Here is a 13,172-nt window from a genome sequence, read left to right as displayed (position 1 = left end):
CTAGGAAGGGAGTGGATGGGGAGGGGAAGGAGGAGACTGCAGGAACAGTAGGTTAAATCATGACAGTGAAGAGTTTCCTGCTGCTGAAGGCCCACATGCTGTGATACTACTGCAGGTGAGAAAATAGCAGTGCTATTGCTATCAAGGTAAAAAAAAAAAAAACAAAAAAAAAAACACAAGAAAAGATGAAATAAGTTCTCCAGGTTTATATAGAGTACAATAAACAAAATTAACCAACAGAAAAAAAAGCTTTAAAAATACCTAAATATTCATGATGGCAGAATTTACATTGTGTCCGTATTGTACATTTTTATGTTGATATGTGATAAAGTGATTTAAATAAATTATTAAAAAACAAACAGAGCTACTCCAGTATTATTTGAAGTATTTAACATATGGCAGTCTACAGTATTTTCTGGTTTTTATTTAATACCCAGCATCCATACAGAATATTCATTGAATATTTAATAAACCTGGAGGGTCAGCTCTTGTGAACTCATCTCCATAATCCTTCAGACTAGGTGGGTAAACAGAAAAATTACTGAAGTTTATTATAGGCAATCACTCTCACAACTAAAATGCTGTAGAGGAGGCTTCTTATTTTTTCGTGGTTAGACTTGCAAGGTGTTTTTCAGTCTTGGAGTCATCTTGATGGACATCCTTTGAAACTCCTTTTTGTTACCAAAAGTTTTAAGAATTTTCTATTACTAAGCTTCAGTTTTACAAAACCAAATCAGTACTGTGACCAACTCTTAACATCATCCTCCAGAGTCCCAAGCAACTTTTCTGTAAGACTCAGCTTCAGAACCAACAGGGTCTTTTTACTCTCTTAAAATAGTAGCTTTACATTATATAGTGAACTATATATGTCTAGGAATGTCATGTAGTTTTTATCAATCAAGAAGAAAGGTGAATGTATCATTCCAAATTTGTTAATCCCGGAATTTATCTTAGCTATCTATTTAGGCATGCTGTGAAAGCACTTTATTTCCTCCTCTCCCTTAAGAAATGCTTCCTTTACTGTCTGTCTCAATGGTAAATAAATGTTAGTGTCTCTGTTTTATTAACAAATGAGTTGGTATGCCCACAGAGAATACCAATTTTTTTAACGAAAAATAATTTTACAAATCAGAAAAGAAGTTGGTATGGCGAATACCAGGTAACATAGTTGGGAAGGATGTAAGGTTAAGAGTTTGCACAATGTAATGCTTTCCTTGATACCATATTTTAGCCTGAATTTTCCTTAAGGTCTGGTGGAGGCTGTTGAGGGGGCTATCTTTACGGTTTTGGGTGTAGCATATGCCTCAGCTTGAAACATTGTAGGACCCCTCTGTATGCATAAGTAGAAGCATAATTTGCTGCAGGGGATGACTCTTCATTTGACTATATCCATTCCACCTATCCTTAGACCCTTACCGCTTAGTTTTAGGCTTGTTGACAGGCTGTGTTGTCTGTAGATACTAGAATACTGTTTTTTTAAAAAAAGGATATTTCTAGAGTGCTGAAAGAGCTTACAATGTTACCTGTTAGTCTTAAATTCTCCATGATTTTAGTCTCATAGTAAATATGCATACTGGCAGTGAATGGGGCTGTTTCCCAAGAAAATGCTCTGAATGAGACAGCAGAACATTGTTCAGCTTCACTGTAGTTGTCATCGGTGAAGTGAAGATCTCTGGTTGATGTAGTCTGCCCCTTGAATAGTTGAGTCTTTGATGATGATGATAAGCGTGTGTAGAAATCAGCTACAGGATGCTTTTGATGTAAGATATGCATATTGATTTGGACAAAATAATTCTTATTTTAGAAAAGAAAATTGAAACAAAAGCTGTTGTTTCACAGTGTCAAAATACCCAGGGAAGAGGCACCTTGAAGTACCAAATCTTATCTTTACTCTGTAAGCACAGAATGGGTGCAAATTGCAGACCATTAGCAATAGTCCTTCAAAATGTTCCCTCCACACCACCTTTTTAATAAGAAAACAGTTTTCCCAAAAGAAAGGTGGAATATAAGGCATTTATTGGAGTAAAAATTACATTTTAATATGAACTTTTTTCTTTCATTTTGTGCATATGTGAGCCCAGTACTCTTTAATGGACCACGAAAATGTAAGCAGTTTTTCAATCAGTTTAAATAAAAGTTGTTGTCTGATAAGTGTAGACATGCACAGATTTGACAGCATTGCTGTCCAAACCTTTCCTTTGGTTGAATAGTAGGAAACAAAACCATTCGGCTTTCTTTGCAACTAATTTTACAGGAGGAGGAAGCTGTTAGTGTGCTGTAACAGCTTTTTTGAAGATGGTACACGTGGTGTTCAGTTTAATTTACACATGGGTTTGTGTGTGTGTTTGTATGCATGTTTGTTTCTTAAAGAAAAAAAAAACCAAAACATCCAGCTTTTGACTGATCCTTCTGTTTCAATATTTAGAAGGGTTGTGATATATGCATAGTTGTATATGGAGAGATGTAGGGGAAATGACCATCTAGCAAATTACGAACAGCTGATAGGTGATCTGGGACAGACTTAACAGTTATGCCTGGTTCATTCAAATTCTGCTGAGTATAAACTTACATATATAATAAGTTTCTTCAAAACCGTAGTTGCCAAGAAACTAATGTAGAGTAAGAGTGAATAGATGCAGTGGTATCTGCCTGAGTCTGCAGTCAACACACAGGAATGTTTTTCAAAGCTGGAAACTCCTTCAGTCCCATTAATCTTATTAAAGCCTAATGGTGACATGTAAAATACTAAGAGTACCAATTTATTCTGTGTTTATTTTAGCTGGAATAGAAAGATATATTTTAGCAGATGGGACCAGTGTTCCCAGATGGTAGAGAAAATCAGGAGGGATACAAAGATGTGAAAAAGAAAGAAAAAAAGAGTAAGGTGCACAGAGCAGAAAAAAAAGGTAAAAGGTTTAACCATTTTGAATGATGCTGATTTAAACACTGAGGCAGTGAACAAATAAAAATAAGTGTCTGAGTTTTTTAAATCCTCCTAAGAGATTTAGATGCTCAATTTCCATTAGAACATTTTAATCCCTGAGGCAGAATTGAAAATCTTAGTCTGAAAGGTTGGTTATTATATAAAGATTCAACCCACAGTTTATTGTTGTAGGAGCCACATATTGGCATCAGTTGGAATTACGGTGTCGAATGTGGTGGCACATGCTCCATCCAGACAGGCTACAAATGGTGTCTGGCCCTGTCTAGAGAATGCAATGCTCAACTTTTTAAATATTTGTGCTTGGTTTACTCCCGTCTTCTTTCCCTCCCTTTCCCTAAGGCTTTTACTGTCAGCATCTACCTGACCCAAATAACGTAGGGTAGAGGAGGCTTCATTCAGTTAAGCAGGGTGAGATCACCTTGTTCATGTGTCTCAACCTGTCTGTGGACGGGTAAAGTGCCATAAGCTCTGTTTGCAGAGACGGCCTCAGAGCCCGCCTACCGCAGCTAGTGCCGAGGTGCAGTGATCCCAGCTTAGTGCAACATTAATATAAATAAGTTTGTTAATGGCAGTCCAGCAGCTACATGTCAGAAGGCTCACAACTTTGTGCAACAGGAAAAGAGACACTTATGTTCCCACAGTGGGGGAGCTCCACCAAGAACAGGACTCTCTTATTTGGTAGTGAGCTTTAATCCTTCCATTGTGTGTCGTTTTAAGCTGTGTTGTGATGTAATTGGCTTAATCATTACTATTATGTTGCTTTGCACAAGTTAAGATTGTAATTTGACATATGGAAATAAATGGCAACGGGATTAGTGATTTGCAGGTGTCATTTAAAAACGGGGCAGGGAAGAAAGCCTTTCATATTTTGCAAGCGGCGTGTTTGCTAATATACAGAGGCAGAATTAACTACACAACTGCATCTCACGCTGTCTTGCAGTAGGAGCGAGCTTCACCTGTTTGTTTCTGGGACTGTGCTGCTGGGGTTGAGGAAAGAGGATCTCATTCCCGATGGATGTGCTCAGTGTAGAAGTGATTTTACGTTTCCTTTGCAGAAGACAAATACAGGAGAAAAGCTTTCTCTTTGATCGAGAAATCAGCATAATGGAGACACAGCTCTGTTAAAGAAATGCAGCAAGGGTGGCATTACTGATGTGGCTGTGTCTTGTGTGGTGGAGCTTTCAGCATTATTCGTGGAACTAGCTGTATTTTTGTTTTGTGACACAGCATAAGGTGATGACCTTGTCTCCATAATTTAGTAACTCTAGAAGTTGAGAGAGTTTATTCCTAATTCTTTTTATGTATGCGTTGCTGGGATGCATTTTTTTAATGCTTTTTCTCTGATACAGGATACATGGTTTTAAGAATCAAATGTGCTTAGGACTAAAAAATCTGGTTTGCCTCCCAATCATGCTACTTTTACTTGCATTTATTAAGATATTTTTTTTTCTCTCCTCTACCTTGCAAATGCTGCTTTATTGCAACACTCAGCACACCACAGTGCATCTTCTGTAGCCCACTTGTTTTCATGGTCCCAGATAACAGAAGTTCAAATCCCGAGGGGAGATTTCAGCTACACAGTGTAGCTACGTGTCAGCTTCCTGGTTTGAAGCATAGGACACCAAAGAGAATAAATACATTTGGTGGCTGACTGTGAGTTATGACTGTGCAAATCTAGAAGGAAACTGTTGTTCTAGTGGTATCCGTAACACAGAAGCCTTCAGCTACGAGATGGAGTAGAGACGCTATTTGATAAAATTGAGAAAATGTATTCTCAAAAGATTTTTTCTTTTTTTTTTTTTTTTTTCGATTTGTATTAGCTTGATTGCAACAAAATAGTACGTGCTTATTGGAAAGAAGGAGAAAAGAAGCCATTGAAGGAGAAGAAAAAGTAGGCATTAAAAATTGTTTTCTTTTAATTCAGGCCTTGTTTAAGACCGCTTTCTTTTGTTGAAGACTCTAAGCAGCCTCTGCTTCTGCCATCTGGTGGTTGCTAATAAAAGTTGCATCTTCAAAGACAAATTAAATTGTTTTAAAGCCAATTAATCCTTTTCAGAAGAGGATGTTTTCAAGTGTCTGAATTATCTCTGTCTTGATATGTTGACACTTGGAGTGTCTATGTGTGTGCTTAGTATATGGGAAAATATAGAGAAATGAGTCCTCATTTACATCTGTCTGTGCACTGTTGACTTAGGTAGGAGTCTGGGGGTTGTAAATAAATTTTTGGATTTGTTTCAGCTTAGAAAAAATATGTGTTCACATTAGCCTCCATTAACTTCTGTTTCACTACCCAGAGCAGAGTTAGGATTACACATTTCCCCAGTTCTGTTGTTGTTGTTTTTGTTGTGCAGTTGTTTCACCTGAGGTGTTCAGATGACTAAGAGGATTTTCCAACCCTCTTTCTTTGAGTCATTTTTAAAGCTGTGTTTTAGGATTGCTGAAGTCTTCTGAGAGCCCTCTGCACTGGGTGTTTTCTAAGAGTAGAGAATGGCATTATAGCAGGGAGCAAGGTGCTCTTTTAGTATTCTTAGGGACTCTTTACAGATGTGTCAAAGTGTTTTGAAGTAGTTATGACTAAGTAGCAGCAACTTGAACATGTTTCTGCCTGGACCTATGTGTATCACTGCTATGTTATTCGCGACAATCCAAGAACAGGCAAAACCAAGCAATTGTGATCATGTTTTAGAAATCTAAGTAATCAATAGTTCTTAATGTCTGGTAAGTTTAGTCTCAATAAATATCTCTGTGGTTTGGGTTTTTTTTCCCAATTAGTTTTATAGAAATTAAGAGGCACACCAAAGAGATTTAGAGTCCTAAGTTCCTCTCCATCTATTGTACAGTCCCAGCTGTGGTCCAACTTTGTCCTGAGTGCTGCAGGCTGTAGAAGAGCGTATCTAACCACCTTGAATACGGAGGGTGAAGTCAGAACAAGAGTGCTGTATCCCATCAAAATCCATTCCAAACAGCACCCGCTTGTTGTCGTGCCCCACTCCTCACAGCTCACTCCTGCTTCCCATATAGAGAGGATCTTAAAGCTCTGTGGGAGGATGGAAAAAAAGTCAGAGCTTCTTAGAGGTCCTAATGCCTCCTTGTGCAGTGGAGGTGGATCTGGACAATTCCAAAACAATCTTGCATGAAGAAGGAGGGATGGAATGATACATAGAACAGGAAAAAAAAAAAAAGTCATATGTTAGCTGAGAACCCTCAGATGTGAGAAAGTTAAGACACGCTGGGTAAATGGTGTAGTAGCGGTTGGTTCTTTCCTCCTTGTGTCCTGTAGCCCACACTCCTGGACTGTAGTCTCAGGAAAGACAAGACAAGGTAAGGCTTTAGGAAGGAACTGTCTCCTGTGGCAGTGTCCCTGGGCAAGTACAGCATGTCTGGCTTTCTTGGATATTCCCTTGTTTCTTCTCTTGCCAGTGACCCAAACTAGTGATAAATACATGTTTAATGCTCCTTTTCAGCATGAAGCATCTCACGATGCTTGCAGAATAAAGACTGATGGCCTCAGGGTTAGACTTAGGCAGTCTGCATGGATATGTGGTAACATTTGTTTTACAAAGCTCCCCAGCGCTCTGTGGCAGGCTGGTGTGAGTGAGCACAGCTGGTGAACATGGTGCCCTCCTCAGCACCATTCAACAATGCTGTCGCGTGGTTTGCCTAGTGCCTTGCAATCCATTGGGATTAGCGCTAAAAACATGTAAACTGCTAGCTTTCTTCCTACATCGTCTCTACTTTATGGGAATATATGAACATGATGAACAGCCTTCAACTCCAATACTCCACAGTTTATGTTACCAAGGTGTGGATGGGGCCACACTTTGGGTTTTGATAAAAGTTTAAAGCTCCCACCGCCCTTCTGAGAGTACCAGGGGGCAGCAAGTGGTGTGCAGTTTTCAGAACCAGATCTGTATGCGATTCAAGGCAACCGTTTAGTTTTTGCTGAAGTGGTGTCTGTAAGTAAGAAGGCTTGGCAAGTGGTTTTGCTTTTCTGATTGATCTGTATCCCTCTTCAGTTGGTTATTTCTCCTACATTTCTGTGGCAATTTAGGTTGCCACTTTGTTGAAATTAACTTCTGCATCCTTGAACCACCCAGCTCATGTGGCAGCAGCACCAGCAGTCTGTACTTCCCCATGGTGCTTTTTTGAAGAGGTGGTCTGTAGTACGGTTTGCCCTTTCCAAACTCTGTAGAAGTGCCCCCAAAAGTGCCAAGTTTGGTACAGCTTTCGTGGTGGGAACATGGATCATGTTGAGGGTTTGACTGAACCCACCATTTCCCACCAGTCGCTACAATGCAGTGATAGAAGTTACCACCAAAAAAAAGAGAATTTATTTTCTCAGTCTTCCTTCTGTTCCTCTCTACATTTTTAACTGGTGTGCGCACTTGGGCGGCCAGAGTCTGGTGTGCCTGAGCTGGCTGCTGGTGCCCGGCTGGGCGTGCAGCCCGGGGTCCTCCCTCGCTCAGCTGCCTCCTCTTACCATGTAACTGGGGTGATGCTGGCCTGATAGCGGGTCCTTTACAGTTCTGTGTGGCCCCTTTGATTTATACTGCTGGTTTGAACTTTGAGGGAGTGTCAGATTTACCTAGAAGTCGTCTAACAATTGGAACACGATGTTTGCTTGTAAATACCTGCACATTTTAAATAAATGTTGAGGCAGGTGGTCTCTTTGTTTGGGGGTGGGAAGAGGGCACGACAGAGTATTTGCAAATAGTTTGCTGTTCCTTCTTGATTAGGAGAGCAGGTTAGACCAGATTTCTTTTTCTTCTGTAAATTGTACCTGATTGCACAACTGGTGGGACCAGAACTGCTCCCTCCAGCAACCAACCCCACCTTGCTACAGGAAGCACGATCCAATTCATATTGCAACTTAAAAAACAACAACAAAGAAACCACAGATACTTATTTTGTTTTGTTTAGTTTTTTTTTTTAACTACTGTTCATTTGTTTGCTTTTTTTGTATAGCATTCTTTTCTTAACAGCATGAAATACATGTACAGAAGAAGATTCAGATTTCTGCTATGTAGCTGCTTCCCCTGATTGTATAGTCGGCTTGTTAAAACTAATGCTAGGTTTGAAGAATAGAAATTGCAAAGAGGAACGTGAGAAAGTTGTTGGGTAAACAGATGTGATTTAGGTTTTCATTTTCCCTTTTTTTCCCTGAGACAAGGTCAGGTGTGTATCATGCTTTGGAGCTGTGCTTTGCTAGAAAAAGGGCTGTTGACATGCCACAGATTTCAAAGAGGAAAAATAATGACAATAATGCAGAATCTTGGGCTTTTTACTGAATGTACATTTCTTTTACAAAAAAAATACCATTTTGTAACTTTGAAGCTTCAATTATTCCATTGTTCGTTTTTTAAGAGTTTCTTCTTGTGAGACTGGGTTTTCTAATGAATTGGGATTTTGATGGATAATTTTATTGGATTAGAATGACACTGGGAAATCTTGTTTTTTGAGGTCATTTCTTTGATTTTCTTGGTGAGCAATTAATTATACAGGGTCTTAATATTTTCTTACATAGGAAGATCAAGATTACAGATGGTTTTGGCATGATTTTCATACTGTTGCAATGCTTTAAGTTGTTCAATATCGCATACATGTAAACTCTGGTGATATATTTCGAGTGTAACAATCGTTCTATGTGTTTTATGATTTTACTACTGAATCCTTGCTACTACCTGAAATAGAAAGCAGACGGATTTACAGTCTCTAGGAAAACTTGCCTTAACATTTTAATGTGAAGCAAAATAAGCATCATTCGTACTGTTCAATTTAATGTGACTGTTTTCATTCCACTGGCTGATTCCTCCCCCCCACCGCCCGCCCTTTATCAAGATCTGTTTGAATCTCTCCCAGCCTCCTGTGGAACTTCCTCACAGTGTTATTCCTTGTGTCAGAACTGATGTACTGATTACCTTGTAAATGTAATCTATATTTAGAGTGGTTTTACAACTTCAGCCCTTGTGCAAGGCCTGTGCTCTGATGGAGGGATGTACACCTTAAAAACACTTGCGGGAAGAGCAGTTAGAATACATACTAATTTAAAAATTAATACATGTATTTTGAGAAATGCGTGAACTGCTGCTTATGAAAGCAAGCGATGAAGTGAATCGTGGAACTGGCTTTTGTCACATCTAAGTAACTAAATATCATTATAGCACATATGATTGTGTGCAAAAGCTTTACAGTGATGTAGGTATGGCTGTTTATATGCTTATTAACTTGTAGTTTTTTAGTTGTGGTGTGTGCAGAATGCTGCCAAGGTCAAAGTTGTTAAGCTGCCCCAAATAGTACTGAGGGAAGAAATTATGTGAGCTAAAGCTTTCTTACTTTGTAAAAGTAAACTCTTTTTTACCAGTGGTGTTGTGGAAAAGGATCTTGAAGGAGAAATTTGGGGATGCTAGACTTGGAAATGGCATGAAATTAAGGAAATTAATTAGGATTAGAACTGGTGTCTTTGGTGGAACAAATGCTGAAGATGGTCAAGATACTCTTAGGATCCTGTGTGTTGCCTGGCTTAATTATACAGAGGTTTGAAAGTGAGGAGGAGAAGTTCAAACTTGATACAGTGAGCAAGGGAAAGCTAATGGAGCACATTAAAAATGCAAGCTGACCTAGATAGACTGTTGAATGGTGCCATGTGGTGTGCAGCTTTATATGGCAGGCTGCAGCGTCTTGTTGACCAGAATAAAGCTAAAAAGGCTGAAAATACTGCACTGTTTACAAATCCGAAGAAAAGATAGCAGAATTGGGCCATCCTGTTCTGTTTTACAGGTGATGTTAAGAAAAACAACACTATTAGAGCTTTTTCACTATCAAAGCAGCTATTGATTTCTGTTAAATGTATACAACATTTGTTTAAAAAAAAACCTACAGAAATTACTTCTGGGGAATGATCAATGTTCATGCCCCATCACAGCAAGTCTGTGTCTACTTTCTGCTCTCCTCTGTCTAAGCTACATGTACACAGAACCCTGGAAGATGGAAGAAAAATTAGTGTTATGTTAAGAGTTAGTTGATCAGAGCTAAATTCTTTATTTCTGGAATATGATGATATTCAGTATGGGAAAGGTTAGCAGAATCCAGCTGTTAATTTTACGGAACTTTTAATTCCAGATTAACTTTGAAGAACTATTTTAAGAGGTGTCAAAGTATGAGAAAATGTTAATATGATATTTTTCAGATAATGAATATTGAAATAACTTTTAGCTGCTGTTTGAAACTTGATGGAAAGTAATTTATTTTGGTATTGAGACAGTTTGAACTTGGAATGATTATCTTAGCTTATTTATAAATACCAAAAAAAGCTTACAGAGGAAATGTTGACTCCTCCCCCCGCTGCCCTTGCATCTGCCTTAGCGTCTGCTCAAACTGTATAAATGCAGGCATATATGATTGGGATATTACATATTTTTATAGGACTAGGAGGTTTAAAATTGATTTTTTTTCTAGGCCTGTAAGTTATAATGTGTTTTCAATTGGTACAATAATAATAAAAAAGGCTTGCATGTACCTGTGATGCATTTGATTCCTCCCTGCAGTGACTCATTGTGGATCTCTCTTACAGCTAAGTGCTTGTTCCTTGTGATCAGAGGAAAATGCTACACACCTTCTGCTTCGTGCCTATTAAATTCAAGTTTCTGTTGTAGGCAACATTACACAGCTATCTTTGAGAATTAAAGGGGAAAAAAATATCAAGAACAGTAACTGAAGTGAAAAATTGAAAAGCCACTTTGTTCCCCCTCAGACCTAATGTCAATTTTCAATGCATTTCTGCTTTCATGCTTGCCCCTTCCAAATTTACAAATTTTTCTTTCTTTAGTGACCATAATGGCAATTGCTCTTTTCTTTCTTCTGGAACCTAAATGATGGATCCCAACCTTTTTTAAACTTGTTATGTTAAACATAACGTATAGTTCCTTTATCCGGACCAGTATTTTGAGTTGAAGAAGGGATAATTTTCTCCAATTTTGTTATAATTTTCCCCCCTCACCTTTTTCATTCCCTGAGGGAATGGTCTGGAGAACAAAGTGTCTGTGTTCCTGGGAGCAGAAATAGATTGTTCCATTCATAATTTAGTGATCTATTTCTGTTTGGCAAAGTTAAGCACATGCTTAACTTCAGGTCTGTGATTAAATCTCACTGACTCCAGTACAACTTAAAGGCTTTGCAAAACTGTGGCTTTATTCCCATCTCACCATCGCACCATTCCTTCTGTCTCATTGCTCTTTTTTTTTCTCTCACCCCCCTCTCCCCCACCGTGCTGCAAGTTGACTGTGCTTAGTGTCAGCAGTTTATGTTCTGCATGTTTAATGAAGGCCATGGCTCAGCTCAGCATAGCCCTTCCCCTTACGCTAACAGAATTTTGATAAATGAGATTTCCTTGTGTGGAGAGCCGAGAAGGGGCTTTGATGGGAAAAGGCAGGGCGTGAAATCAGCAGGTGTCAGGGTGTGCAAATTATAGGCATTTTAAACCAAAAACAAAATAAAGAACTTGTTATGACTAACTGTCTTCAAAATATGTATCTTCCTATGAAGCACAAAAAAAGGATTTAGCAATATACTAGCAAAACAAAAGTAAATTTGGTAAGCAGTAATCTGAATCAACATATTTCTGCCTTCCTTTTTGCTCCGTATTCCCCATGCCTACCACCTCAATCGTCAGAAGTATGCTATATAAGGAATTGGATTACAATAATCATTGCTGAATTTAGCACCTGGAAATACATTTCAGTTGTGGTTTATATCCTGTGTTGATCTAAACCATTAGAAATTTTCTATTTTATGCCCACTCAAGTTATTGACTGCAATAGCATAACAGAGGGAACTAGTTGCACAGATTAAAAGAAACTGCCAGCAGATATTGCAAGAAACCTTTTCAACTAAGGTACATTTCTATGATCCTTCCTCTGTTTTCAGTTCTATTTTCATTTTTCTGATACTGCTCACTACATCCACCCCTGCCCCCTGCTCTTTCAGTCTTTCTCCTTCATGCAGATTTAGCTTGTTTAGTGACCAGTCTCCTACTCAGCCTATATTGCTGTGTAATTTGAAAAAATCTTTAGTGTGCTCGCATGTGCCAGTGAGGTATTGGATTTTTGAAATAACATCAAACTCTTCACTGGAGATTATAATCTGATACAAATGATTGAAGGCCAGAAATGGATACTGCAGACCTAAAACTGGAGCTATTTTATTACCTTATGTAATGTTTCATAAGAGTTTCTGCAGCTGTAGTGGATTAGAGATGAATTGTTTTTATTGGAGAGATGAAGAGAAAGGACAGTTGATATGGTTATAATAATTAATAAATAACACAGTTAATTACTGTGCTGGCTCTCCAGTATGTTCAAAGATGAATTTAAATCAATTTGTGTTCGCTTCTATTAAAATACTCAAAACTGTATTTTTATACACACGCACAAAAATATAAAGTGTATATACACAGAGCTGTGTATTTAAATATAGATGTATAATTTTATTTTTTTATGTATATTTAGTTACTTAGTTTTTTTCTATTTTTTTTGCAAGATTTTTGCATGGCTTGAAAGCGGGGATAATTGCAGATCTTGTAATTTTTTCATAAGTTGTTTCATACCATACCTGTGCGCTAAATCTTCCCATAATGCATACAAAGAGTTTCTCAGGATTATTCTGCTCGCCTCCAACCACCCTCCTTCCCTCCTATGAGCTGGGTGCCAGTTGGGCCCCTCCACAGACGGGAGAAGCTCAGGGTTGCACATGATCACCCACTGGCGTGTTCTGGTGTATAAATTTTCTCTTACAGAGGGTATATTTTTTCTTAATTATTAAGAAATACTCTTTATTCTAATTTCATCTTGTCCTAAATTTGTGTTTAAAAAAAAAAAAAATCTGACCATTGTTTCTTTCCTTCAGATGTTTTACAGCAAAACAACTGCAGTTGCACAGGCAGTGGCTTCCAACAATAGCTGTAGACCTTAGACTGTGTTGTACCTTCTCCATATTTTACAGTGTAACTTGTAATATACCCTTTTAAAATCCTGAATTCCAGTCTCTTAGCCCCCGTCGATCACAAAGAGTATTTACAGCCTTGTCTGGGAGATGCTGGTGACTGGGTGGCAGGCAGGCAGAATTCAAGATTCCTGTAAACTACAGCCAGAAAAGGCTCTTCCACAACATCTGATGAGGGCTTTTGGGCCATTGGGCAACTGTAATGACAGAAGCAATTAGTGTCGTTTCTCTT

At 38.4% G+C, this 13,172-nt stretch overlaps 1 protein-coding gene across 7 annotated transcripts in view; it reads left to right on the top strand.

Moving 5' to 3' along the window:
• Positions 1-13,172, top strand: part of ARID1B (AT-rich interaction domain 1B) — a 336,644-nt gene that overhangs the window by 187,238 nt on the left and 136,234 nt on the right. The gene's annotated exons all lie outside the window — the stretch shown is intronic.

This window comes from Harpia harpyja, chromosome 4 (genome assembly GCF_026419915.1).
Source record: "Harpia harpyja isolate bHarHar1 chromosome 4, bHarHar1 primary haplotype, whole genome shotgun sequence".
NCBI classification, from domain to species: domain Eukaryota; kingdom Metazoa; phylum Chordata; class Aves; order Accipitriformes; family Accipitridae; genus Harpia; species Harpia harpyja.
The sequence above is the reverse complement of the archived record's forward strand: the minus strand, read 5'-3'. Positions and strand labels throughout refer to the sequence as shown.